The sequence below is a fragment of the Peromyscus leucopus genome, chromosome 1, assembly GCF_004664715.2.
Source record: "Peromyscus leucopus breed LL Stock chromosome 1, UCI_PerLeu_2.1, whole genome shotgun sequence".
In the NCBI taxonomy this organism is placed as follows: domain Eukaryota; kingdom Metazoa; phylum Chordata; class Mammalia; order Rodentia; family Cricetidae; genus Peromyscus; species Peromyscus leucopus.
Window position 1 is genome coordinate 59883075 of NC_051063.1, and position 13183 is coordinate 59896257.

Here is a 13183-nt window from a genome sequence, read left to right on the forward strand (position 1 = left end):
TATTGCTTATTGTGAACTGAGATCTGAAAAGTGAATCTATGGGCAGTTCTGCTTCTAACCAGCTCACTTCTTTGAACTGTTTCTTCCACTATTTTCAAGAGGCATATAATGAGGAGGCAGATCGCAGAGGACACCTCTGGACCCTCTGTGAATTAGAGTGATCCTCTTTTGACATGGAATGGCCATCTGCAGCCACATATGATTGCCAAACGACCAGAGCAGTATGGCTGCTGGTTGGTCACAGTGCAATCATCTCTCTCTCTCCTCCAGACTGTTTTCTATACCCACCAGCCTACCTGTGGTGATTGCCAGCAGTTACTGGACACCCTATTTACATTGGAAGAAAGAGACTGCATAAAGTTAGAAGCTAAGAAAGCAGTCCTGGGTCCAGACAGAGGATCTCTGGCTGATAATGTTTTTCACATAGCGAGTGTCTTTCAGTCTAACTGGCCTAGTTGAGATCCTAATACCAATAAGTATGGGGGCTGTAGACATCTGTTGGACTTTTCAGGCTGGGCTCCAAGGGGCAGTGCAGAAGCCCACAAGTGTGTCAAAGGTGAGTGAAGTTGTACAGGGGACCTCAGAACATCCCACTATGTTTCTAAAGCACCTTCTAGAGTCTTATGTCCATAGACCTAGATGCACAGGAGGATAGGCAAGTGCTCAACATGACCTTTGTCGCCCAGATAGCCCCAATATTAGGAAAAAGTTACAAAAGTTAGAAGGATTTAAAGGTAGGTATAGGTTGAAGTTGCTGGAGGTAGCTCAAAGGGTGTTTAACAACAGAGAACTGATTGAGAGAGACCTCATAAACTGAAAGCCACCATCACCTTCTCTGAAGATGAGACACAGACTTACAAAAACCCTGCACAATTTTGATATCTTGCCCTTTGTCAGAAGAATATCTCCTAGCTGAAAGTCCTGCCCCCAATCAAAAGATAAAGTTGAATTATCTCTCAGATTTACAACGAAGATTCCCAAAGTATGGGCAGAAACCAACTCCCCAGGACTGACCCAACACTAAGTTCCTATCATTATTCAACTAACTAGTTCATCTACCCCCATCCAGATTAAACAATACCCAATGACCCTGGAAACAAAAAGGGGAATCACAGTCCATATTTCCTAGATTAGAGAGTCATCCTGGAATACACCTCTCCTGCCTATGAAGAAACCTGGACTTCTGATTATAGACTCATTCAAAATCTGAGGGAAATGAATAAGAGGGTCAAAACCATCTACTGCCACCCCACCCCACCCCCATCCTAAATTCATACACCCTTATGAGTCTGATTCCTCCAGAGAAAGAGGTGTACACTGTCTTGGACTTGAAAGATGTATTCTTCAGCTTCCCGTTAGCAGAGGAGAGTCAACTCATCCTTGCTTTTGAATGGACAGATCCAGAGGGAGGTTACAGCAAGCAACTTTCCTGGACCAGGTTGCACCAAGGATTTAAAAACTCTCCAACCCTGTTTGATGAGGCATTAAGTATTGACCTCCTGCCCTCCCATCAGAGGTTTCCCGGGATCATACTCTTAGAGTACATAGATGACCTCCTCCTAGCCTCTGAAACTGAAATAAATTGTAAAAGAGCCACTGAGGGACCACTGAAGAGTTACAGACCTTAGGGGCTACAGAGTGTCAGCTAAGAAAGTCCAGCTTTGTACATCAGAAGCTAACTACCTCAGCTACCACCTGAGGAGAGGTAAAAGGATCCTGTGTCAGAGTAGGATTGCTGCCATCCTTCAGATCCTAGCCTCAAAGACTAAGAGACAGGTGAGAGAGTTCTAGGTGTGGTTGGATAGTGCTGCCTCTGGATATCCGGGTTTGCAGAAATAGTGAGGCACAAGATGGGGGCACCAAGCCCCTAATCTGGACTGAGACTGAGCAAAAGGCATTTGAGGCTTTAAAAATACCTCTGACTTTGGTCTAGCCCTAGCATTTCCAGATGTCTCAAAACCTTTTTAGCCGGGCGGTGGTGGCTCATGCCTTTAATCCCAGCACTCGGGAGGCAGAGGCAGGCGGATCTTTGTGAGTTGGAGGCCAGCCTGAGATCCAAGAAAAGCACAAAGCTACACAGAGAAAACCTGTCTCGAAAAACAAAACAAAAACAAAAACAAACAAACAAAAAAAAACCTTTTCATTTCTGTTTGTCCAGAAAATAAAAGGCATTGTAAAAGAAGTTTTAACCCAAACATTGGGCCAATGGAAACACCCTGCAGCATCCCTGTCCAAATGATTGGACCCTGTAGCCACAGGATAGCCCACCAGTCCAAGAACTATGATGGCTACCACTATTCTAGTGAAAGAAGCAGACGAGTTAACTTTGGATCTTTTTTTTTTTCCTTTTATTTTATTTTACAATACCATTCAGTTCTACATATCAACCACGGGTTCCCCTGTTCTCCCTCCTCCCACCTCCTCCCCTTACCCCCAGCCCACCCCCCATTCCCACCTCCTCCAGGGCAAAGCCCCCCCCCAGGACTGCGATCAACTTCGGATCTTATACACTCACAGCACCCCATGCGGTTGATGCCCTCCTTTAAGAAACACCAGACCGCTGGCTGTCTACTATCTGTGTGGCCCAGCACCATGCTCTATTCCTGGACCACCCTCAAGTCCAGTTTAAGAAATCCACTGTCATCAAACATGCTACCCTCTTGCCTGATGATGACCCAAAGCTGCTCATCCATCTAGACCTAACTGACACCCCCTGAAGATCCTAGTGCAGTACTCAGTACTGTACACAGATGGGAGCCGCTTCATTTAAAATGGAACCGAATACATGGGGCTACAGTAGTTACTCTAACTGGAAGTTTGGGCTCAAGCCTTAGGCTCAGGTACCTCAACCCAAAGAGCAGACTGATTGCTGTGACCCAGACTGTGACCATATACACAGTCACTATGCTTTTCTAATTTCATGTGCATGGTTTGATCAATAGAGAAAGGACTTCTCACCGCTGGGTGAAAGACATTAAAAACAAAGAGGAAACCTTGGCCCTCCTAGAGACTATTAGGCTTCTCCTATGAGTTGCTATCCTCTACTACTAAGGACATCAAAAAGATGACTCCCCAGGCAAGAGGTAACCAGGCCACTGACCTGCTGCCAGACAAGTGGCTATAAGACCAGTGGGCCTGTTGTTATCCAGTGACATACTCTAATCCAGTGTTGTACTCTGGTACAACCAAGAGAAAATACAGGATTCAAAAAGAAGAAATGGACAGCTCAAACCTACAGGGTGATGAAGGGTATCAGAGAGAAAGATCATTCTCTCAGAAACAATTGGCAGGACTCTGGTAACTGACCTTCACCAGGCTACTCACCTGGAGTCCACAGAACTTCCTGAGTTGCTCAGACCAAGGTATGTTATACTAGAATGGGCAGCCTGGGACAGAATGTTTTTTAGCTAGATGCCGACTTTATGCTCAAGTAAATCTAGAACAGAGAGTTTTTACCCAGGAAGGGGTCCAAATGAGAGAACAACACCCTGGTGAACTCTGGGAAAGCTGACTTCACTGAGATCCGCCTGCCAGGAGAGGTTACAAGTACTTGCTAGGTTTTTGTTTGTTTGGTTTTTCGAGACTGGGTTTCTCTGTGTAGCTCTAGCTGTCCTGGAACTTGCTCTGTAGATCAAACTGGCCTCAAACTCACAAAGATCTGCCTGCCTCTGCCTTTCCAGTGCTGGGATTAAGGGCTGTGGCTCCAGGTGAGTAAAAGCATTCCCTACTTGGACTAAAACTGCTCAAATAGTAGTTGAAAAGCTCCTCCAGGAACTGGTCCCTATCTGGTTTCCCAATAGCAATGGAGTCCAACAATGGCCCAGCTTTCATAGGCAAAAAGCTCTCAATAGCCAAAACTTTAGGCACAAAATGCAAAGTTTATTGTGTATATAGAACTCAGATAGACAACCTCTGGGCAGGATGAAAAAAATAAACAGGATGCTAAGAGAAACTCTAAAAAAACTCTCATTAGAATCCAGCAAAAAGTGGATAGACCTTCCCTCGATGCCTTGCTTTGGACCTGTTGCACCCCATATAAGGAGGGATTTACCCCCTATGAGATTACATTTGGAAGACCTCACTCACTGTTTCCTTTCTCCAGTAATTCCTTTCTCAAGTCACCATAGGCCCTCCAGTCCTCCGTAAAGACGATTCATCAGACTATCTAAGCGACCCAGGTGACCTCCAAGCCCATCACCAGTTTCCCCTTGTTTGAGCCTGATGACACCTTCTGGGTCAAGCGGATAGCTAAAGGGGTGCTGGAACCACCTTGGAAAGGGCCCAACATGGTGATCCCCTCTACTCCTACAGCTGTGAAAGCAGCTGGCATTACATGGATCCACCACACCCAGGCAGAAGCCAGGGACACTGCCACCAAATGGACCGTTGTGGTGATATATTGTGCACCCTAATAAATCTACCTGAGGATCAGAGGACAGAGCCAGCCACCAGATTAGACATGGAGGTCAGGCAGTGGTGGCACACTTTAATCCCAACACTTGAGATCTCATGCCTTTGCTTGGGAAACACACACGCCTTTAATCCCAGGAAGTACTAAGGCAGGGCAGAGAAAGCTATATAAGGCGTGAGGAAACAGGAACTCACTCTCTCTTTGGCTGAGGCCTTTCAGGTGAGGACTCAGAGACTTTCAGTCTGAGGATTCGTGGAAAAAGGATCGGCTGAGGAGTTGGCTAGGTGAGGTTGGCTATGGCTTGCTCTGTTTCTCTGATCTTTCAGCTTTCACCCCAATATCTGGTTCAGGGCTACTATTAATTTAAGATTCAAACAACAGACTGTCTCCTGAACTATGGAACCTTTAAAATTAAGGTTTCATCGGGCAGGCCTGGGCCCTTCACTCCCTGCCCCTCTACCTCCTCCTGAGTCTGTCTTGTGTTTTGCCCTGTGGGTATGAGTACAGGGGTCATGGTCCAACCCCCACTGCCCTCAGGCCTGGACCAGAGAACTGAGGAAGACAGATACAGGGGAGGTATTAGCCAGCAGGACCACAGACCAGCAACCCACATTCTGTCTTGGTCTTTGCTCTCCGGTGCCCACTTTAAGTGTCTGGTTGAATCAGAGAAAGAGAGGATGAGGGAGTGGATGTACTCTCTTTTGAGGTAGGAATACAGAGTTTACCGTTCTGTTCATGCCCTGTGGCTGGGCCCCCTAGATACCAAAAACAAGGGAATTTCCATTGCAAAGAATGGGGTTATGAAACGGAGGCTCCTTAAAAACCACACAGATGAATACATAAGTATAGAAAGAAAGGCCCTCCAAGGAGTTTACAGTAGGAAAATACAATCCAATGGCCGTAAAATTAAAGTTCTGGGAATTTCTTTTTTTTTTTTTTTGGTTTTTCGAGACAGGGTTTCTCTGTGTAGCTTTGCACCTTTCCTGGAACTCACTTGGTAGCCCAGGCTGGCCTCGAACTCACAGAGATCCGCCTGGCTCTGCCTCCCGAGTGCTGGGATTAAAGGTGTGCGCCACCACCGAAGTTCTGGGAATTTCTTAAGAAAGATTCTGGCCTATGGGAAACAGACTCTGTGCCACAGGAAGGAACTCTGTGGGTAGATTCACTATCCAGAAGACCCCTCTCCCCTCAGTCCCCAGACCTTTAGGCCCTAACAAAGATCTACCCATGCCAAAGCCCTGACCAATTCTCCCTTCCAAGACGCTACCTCACTTAACACACCCAGGGCCAGAGTCCCACCTTCCACTGTCCCTTAGTTAATCATTCCCAGCTAGCAATTGGTCAGGATTGCTTGTCATGCTTAAACCCCCAGCCCCTGTACTACACAGGGATGGGAACTATCCAGACAGTCAGCCCACTGACTGATAAAACTCACTGTGACTGGGGGCAGCCCAAATCAACCGTTAGAGGACTTCCAAGGGGCTGGAACATGTCTAATATCCCAAACCCTTACTTAGTCTAGGCACTTCCCTTATTCCAATGCTATTCCACCTGGGGGCTTAACTCACCTGGACAAGGCTGGAGACTACATGGTGGGTGTGTCCTAAGTTTGACTAAATGTGTCTCCTTTGATGCTTTCCAAACTGAGATACCCCTTTTCTGTGTCGTAGAACACATCCTGCCCCAGGCATGTCTGTATAATGGGGAAGAAGGGAGAATATTTTAATATGGACCCTGGACTACAGATGAAAAAGGAGCTGTGCCCGTCCTTATCTCCCTCCTGGTGAGAGCTGGCACAGCTGGCTCAAGCCATGGCATAGGAGCCGTTATCAGGGGAGGAGAAGGTTAAGGAGCTAAGCAGACAGGTCGGTCAGGACCTAGGTGGGCGAGGAATTTCTATTCTGAATTAGAACAACGGGTAGACTCCCTTGTGGAAGTGGTCCTACAAAACCAGAGAGGCTTAGACTTCCTTCTCATGGAACTGAGACGGGAACATTTGTAGCTTATGAGACCAGGAAGACTAAGTACGGCCTTGGGAGAAACCTGTTGTTTCTGTGCTAATTGATGAGGAGTAATTAGAGAAAATCTTGCCCTGGCTGGGGAAAACCTCAAAAAGAGAGAGACAAAGACATGATTCAGACCACTGGTGCCAGTTCTGTTCTCTTGGTTCCCCCGGTTAACTACTCTGCTATCAGCATGGACCTTTAATTGTCATTCTGATTGGATTAATGGCGAGGCCCTGCATCTTAAACTGTATGGCCAATTATGTAAAACAAAAAAGTAATCCATCAAATTAGTGGTCTTTAGGACCAACAACACCTCTTTAGAGCAGGATGAGTCCACGATTTGACTCATTCACTAAGACCAGTGGGAAATGTGCCAGGGCAAAGGTTCCTCCATCTTGTCTCAGCTGGAGCCATCTTTGGTTTAGGCAGAAACTGCCCCCCCTTTCTACCCCCACTGTGAAAAGTCCCGTGGGAAAGTACCCAACCCTGTTCTAAAAACAGGGTCAAAATGCCTCAGCTAAAAAAAACGAAAAAATGAGTGCATCTTTTGGGGTTCTGTTAAAACTGCTTGCCTTCTTTACTTCCCGCTGTAGCTGCCAACCAGGATGTAGTTTTTCTGTGTTCTTTGCCTTTAAAAGCGCCCTGTAAAATGCATCGGAGGCTGCTTGGTGAGGAGTGTGTCTCTCCAGGCAGTCATTGAGTGCCTTAATACAGACTCTCGTTTTGGACTGTCATGGTCATGCTGAGTGGTCTCTGGGTCTCTACCCTGAAACAAATCCTCAGCAGAACAGTCACCAGCAGCTTGCTGACCCCCAGGGAAAGGCAAACATCAGGCACTTAAAGATGACCAGTGTCTGGACTGAGGCAAGAGAAGCTTTCGGGGAAGAGGGTAACAGGAGGCTTATGTTCCGGAAATGCTCCTAGGCATTGGCAGCCCCACAGCTAAGCTTAAACTGGCCAGAGCCCAGGGAAGAGGGTGGTGACGTCTGGACAGCTTCCCAGGCCCTGTCATCATGGGAGAACCAGACTTTCCCCATGGGTGCTGCCAGGAGTGGGGAGAGGAAGGGAGAGACATCCTCCCTGAGACTTTGCTGGAGGTTGGGTTCAGAGCAACGAAGCCCCTTCCATTTAAATCCATATATTCTTTTTTTTTTTCCCCAGACAGGGTTTCTCTGTGTAACAACCCTGGTTGTCCTGGAACTCACTTTGTAGACCAGGCTGGTCTCAAACTCACTAAGATCTGCCTACTTCTGCCTCCCAAGTGCTGGTATTAAAGGCATGCACTACTGTTGCTGGAGGGCTTCTCTCCAGGCTCCACCAAACTCCGCAGTCCCACAATCCACATATAAAATAATCACTCAGACGCTTATATTATTTATAAACTGTATGGCCATGGTAGGCTTCTTGCTAACTGTTCTTTTATCTTAAATTAACCCATTTTTATAAATCTATACCTTGCCACGTGGCTGGTGGCTTACCAGCGTCTTTACATGCTGCTTATCGTGGCGGTGGCTGCAGTGTCCCTCCTTCTTTCTTCCTGTTTCCCCAATTCTCCTCTCTCCTTGTCCCGCCTATACTTCCTGTCTGGTCACTGGCCATCAGTGTTTTATTTATATACAATGATATCCACAGCACACTACAACCGCCCAGTTAAGTCTATATATTCTTGTAACCTTAGGCTTTTCTCTGTCCTGTCCCAACCCACAGCCACTTCCAAATAATCACTCAGATGTTTATATTAATTATAAATGTTTGACCAATGGCTCAAGTTTATTACTAGCTAGCTCTTACATTTAAATTAACCCATTTCTATTAATCTATGCATTGTCATGTGGCCAGTGGCTTACCAGTTTTCTGACTCTTCCCGACTCCATCTTCCTTCTCCTTGTATCTCCATTTGGTTTTCCTGCCCAACCTTATTCTGCCTGACTATAGGCCAAATCAGCTTTATTTATCAACCAATGAGAGCAACGCATATTCACAGTGTACAGAAAGACCATCTCACAGCATATTCTAGAGATTTTTTTTTAGATTTTATTTTTATTCATGTGTATGGGTGTTTTGCCTACATGTATGTATGAACCCCACATGTTTATAGTGCCCTTGGAGGTTGAAAGAGGATGTTGAATCTTCTAGAACTCACGTTGTGAGTTGCCATGTAAGTGTAGGAACTAAACCCAGCTCCCTTTGCAAGAGCAGCCAATGCTCTTAACCACTGAGCCATCTCTCCAGCCCCTGGGTTGTTTTGTTTTTGCTTTTTAAGATAGGGTCTTATGTAGACTAGGCTGATCTCAAACTCACTGTGTAGCTGAGGATGACTTGAACTCCTGAACCTCCTTTCTCCATCTCCAGCATGTTGAGATTACAGATATATGCCACCATACCCAGTTTTGTGTAAGACAGAGGAATATGTAACCCAGGGCATCATGCATGCTAGGCAAGTACCCAACCAACTGAGCTACAACCTCAGGTCTATTTATTGGGTTAGTGTTTTGTTTTGAGGGTAAGATTGCACTCTGTAGCCGACTGGTCTAGAAATATGACAATCCTCCTGCCTCAGGCACCAGAGTACTAGGGTTATGGACATGTATAGACGTGTGGATCAGGGATGTGCCTCAACACGCACCTATACTGGTCTGGTGTCCTTCTGCTCCATAAATGGAGCTGGGATGATGACAGGTTTATTAGCTGTGTGGCTACCCACACACATGTCCTTGGTTCTGGCCTGCTCAGTACTTGGCTTAGTTACTCTTCTGTTGCTGTGATAAAGACATAACCAAGGCAACTTACAGAAGAATGAGTACTGGGGACTTACAGTTTTGGGGGGTGAGTCCATGACCATAATGTCGAGGAGCATGGCAGCAGGCAGGCACAGCACTGGAGCAGAGGTGAGGGCTCACCTCTTGAGACAAAGCCACAAGGCAGAGAGGGAGGGGGCTAACTGACACCAGCATGGGCGTTTGAAACCTCAAAGCCCACCCCCAGTGACACAACTACTCCAGCGAGGCCATTCCTCCTAACCTTTCCCAGACAGTCCACAGACTGGGGACAAAGCATTCAAATATGTGAGCCTATGGGGGCCAGTTTCATCCAAACCATCATGGCACTCTGTGGTCCTCCAGAACTTTCCATCTTCCTCAACTAAAACTCTGCCCTCCTTTGTTTTCAAATACTATTGTCCAGACACAACATTGCCATTGCTGTCTTTTTTTTTTTTTTTTTTTTTTTTTTTTTTTTTTTTTTTTTTGGTTTTTCAAGACAGGGTTTCTCTGTATAGCTTTGTGACTTTTCCTGGAACTCACTCTGTAGCCCAGGCTGGCCTGGAACTCACAGAGATCCACCTGACTCTGCCTCCCGAGTGCTGGGATTAAAGGCGTGTGCCACCACCGCCCGGCTGCTATTGCTGTCTTGAGCAGCTGTGACTACAAAAAACCCTCAGGATGGAGTCTGTTGAATATTTTATAGAAGGTTAGAGAGGGATGGTCATCAGATCCTCACCTGAGACACCAGCCACACCTGCCTGCCCTCCCCTCACAGCCACATGTCACCCCAGCTTCAGAGAGTCACAGTTTCAGGAGACACAGAGGACTCCATCTGAGTAGCTGTGCAGGTCACCATCCATGCTATTCACTGCATCACTGCAAAAATCAGCCACACTCCTGTAAGGAGCCCCTCACCCATGAAAGTCAGTCCCACAACTCACTGTCTTGCTGCATCGAACTTGGGTGGAATGTTCCTGTGGTCTGGAGGCTCCCTCTCTGGGGCACCTACATTTGTTCATGTCTCTTCAGGAAAGATGTTTATGCAACACCACGAACTGCTGCTGCCCCACCTGTCTTTCTGTCTCTGAGCTGACTGCTATAGGGACCTACTGTGGGTAGGATGGTGCCATGTTTCTTTTTGTGAGTGGCTTCGATTTTAGGATTCATCAGCTGCAGAGGTGTGAGATTTAGGTCACCTCGTTTTACCACAGGTATCTTGGCAGCTCCCCTCGATGCTGAGAAGAAATGTCTGGATGGTTCCAGAGTCTTGCTTCCCACCAGTCACAGTGACAGGATGGGGAGGGGTCAGAGCCCAGAAGGGCCGGACCAGCACACAGGGCATTTCCCCCAGCAGTGCTCAGTGGAATGGCATGCTCACCCCTGGAGGCAGGAGATGACTAAGACTGGGGAGGGCCGACAGGTGGGACAAGGTCTGGTGATCCAGTCTGGCTTCTTTCTGTGCCATCTCCTAGGTGAGCTTCCTGAGTTTCCTCAGCCTCCTACACCTTCCCGGCTGCGCCCTCCTCACCTGCTCTTTGTAGGCTCCCCCTCAGAGCCCTGGTGGAGTCCACTCCCTAACCCGATACTGGAGACTTCGATGCCAACTCCAGCTTCACCTTCCTCTTCCTCAGACTCCTCTTTGGCCAACGAACATGCTTTAACTTCATGGCCTCTGACCTGAACCAGGGCGTGGAAGCATGCATTGTTTTTTTCCGTTTTGAGACAAAGTCTCACTTTGCAGCCCAGAACTCGGAGACTCGCCTGCCTCTGCCTCCCGAGTGCTGGGATTAAAGGTAGTCAACCGCCAGCCTGGCTTTGGTTTGAGACAGGGTCTCGTGCATCTCAGGCTGTCTTCAAACTGGCTATATGGCTGAAGATGACCTTGAACTCCTGATTCTCCTGCCTCTAGATCAAAAGGGCTGGGATCACATGCATGTGCCACCGTGCCTGGCTCTTGGTTTTAAAACATTATTAAAGTTAGCCCGTGAGAGGTTCATCAGGTAAAGGCATCTGCTGCCAAGTCTGGTGACCTGAGCTGGATCTGGAGACCCACATGGAAGGAGAGAACTGACTTCTGCCAGTTGTCTTCTGACTTCCATGTGTATGGCATGGCATGTGTCACTCACTCACACACACACACACACATACACACACACACACACGTAATTTTAAGATGTGTTAAAATACTACTTACTAATGAAATGAGCCTTAGGAAGGATTCATTTCATGAAGACTCTGGCACTCTTATGGAGGGGCAGCAGGTTGGGAGTGCTATCTACTAGGCAGGTAGAGGGGCTGTGCTGGCCCAGAATGGGAACTATGTCGGCCTCCTGACTGCTGTGACAAATGACCACATGAGTGCTTGAAAACAATAGAGATCCCCTGTCTTCCAGTCTGGAGGATGCAAGTCTAAAATCAAGGTGACAGCAGAGCCACATGCTCTCCAGTGGCTGGAGAGGGCTCCCTGCTGCTCCTGATTCCGACAACCTGGTGCTTTACAGAAACTCATGGTACCCCAGCTTGCAGCATGGCACCCCAATCTCTGCTTCAGTCCCAGTTGGGGTTTTCTTCCTTCTGGGGCTCATGTGGCCCTCTCTTTTAGAGAAACAGCAGTTGTTTGATTAGGGCTCAGTGAATGGCCATGTGACCTCAGTCTGTGTTACATCAGCAAAGGGTATTTGCATATAAGTCTGAGGTCCACCTTTCCATCCAGGTATCAGATATGGAAGGTGAACTGTTTGGAATGGAAGACTGCCCAAGCAGAGCCATTGCAGGCGAAGTTTGGGGTGGGACCCTGAGAAACCCCAGTGGTATCAGGGGGCAAGGAGCCCCAAAAGACAGGGAGTTATGTCACAGGAGGGAGGCGAAGGAAGATGAGGAGTCAATGGGGTGAGGGCTGTGGGATAACAGCAGAGGCCCTAAGCCAGCATGGGGACACACTCCTGAAACCCCAGCATGCAGAGGCTGAAGCAGGACTGAGTTCTCCAAGGAAGACTCGTGAGCACCAGTGCAGCTTGGGCTCCATTTTAAGACCCTCAGAAAGAGAGCCGGAGAGAGGTACCCAGGCCCAACTGCCTGCCGGACTTTACTGAGAGCCACCCCAGGGACTGCCTGGGGAAACCCACCTATGTGGAATTGGATTTTCACATTTGAGAGGCTGACGTAAAGATGAAGAAGCCATGGTGTGTCAAGTCTAGGATACAGAAAGCGAGCCAGACCCGGGGGTTAGACCAGAAACTTCAACGCCTCATGCAGAACACAGGGCCTCAGATTGATGGCCAACATTTGTCATGGAGCAGGCTCCAATGCCTACATCAATTTCTGATGGACCTGTGGTCCTGCTTCTGAGAGCTCCATAGATGTTTGGGTCTGACCTTGCCTGGGCCCTGGCTGCATGTGTGCTGTGCCCTTTGACTCTTGGGTACCTGAGCATGTGGGCCAGAGTGCAGGAGATTCCCCCTGGGGTAGCCATCGTTTTTCTTATGCAGAGCACAAGATGTCGCCCCAGGAGAGAGGTCCCCCCAGACCTGGGCCCAGAGAGTGCAGGTCCCTCCATATCTGAGCGGGAGAAGCACTGCAGAGCCAGAACCCTACCCTCCCTCTCTCTCCTGCACCCCTCCCGTGGAGAGCCCTCTGCCTTGGCTCTCCTCTAGTTTTTGTTGGAGGTCATTATCTGAAGCCCCATTATCCTTGGGCAAGTCACTGCCTGGCCAGTGGGTGGGGGTGGCAGGGTTGCCTGCTCCCACACAGCCACATCCTGAGTTTACAGACTGGGGTGGGTGTGGGAAAGCAGGGAGGGAGAGCGCTTGGCTGTCCATACCAGCTAGCCAGGGAAGGGCTCTCTTCTCTGCTGTCTTGTGGGTGTCCCAGATGCTACAAGCTGTCACCAGACAGAAGGAGATGGGATCAGGGACCTTTTCCTGTGTACCTTCTCATTCTGTGCAGAGCAAATCTAAGGATGCTTCAAGTCTTTGGGAAAAGGGAAGGAGCCTCCTGACCTGGGT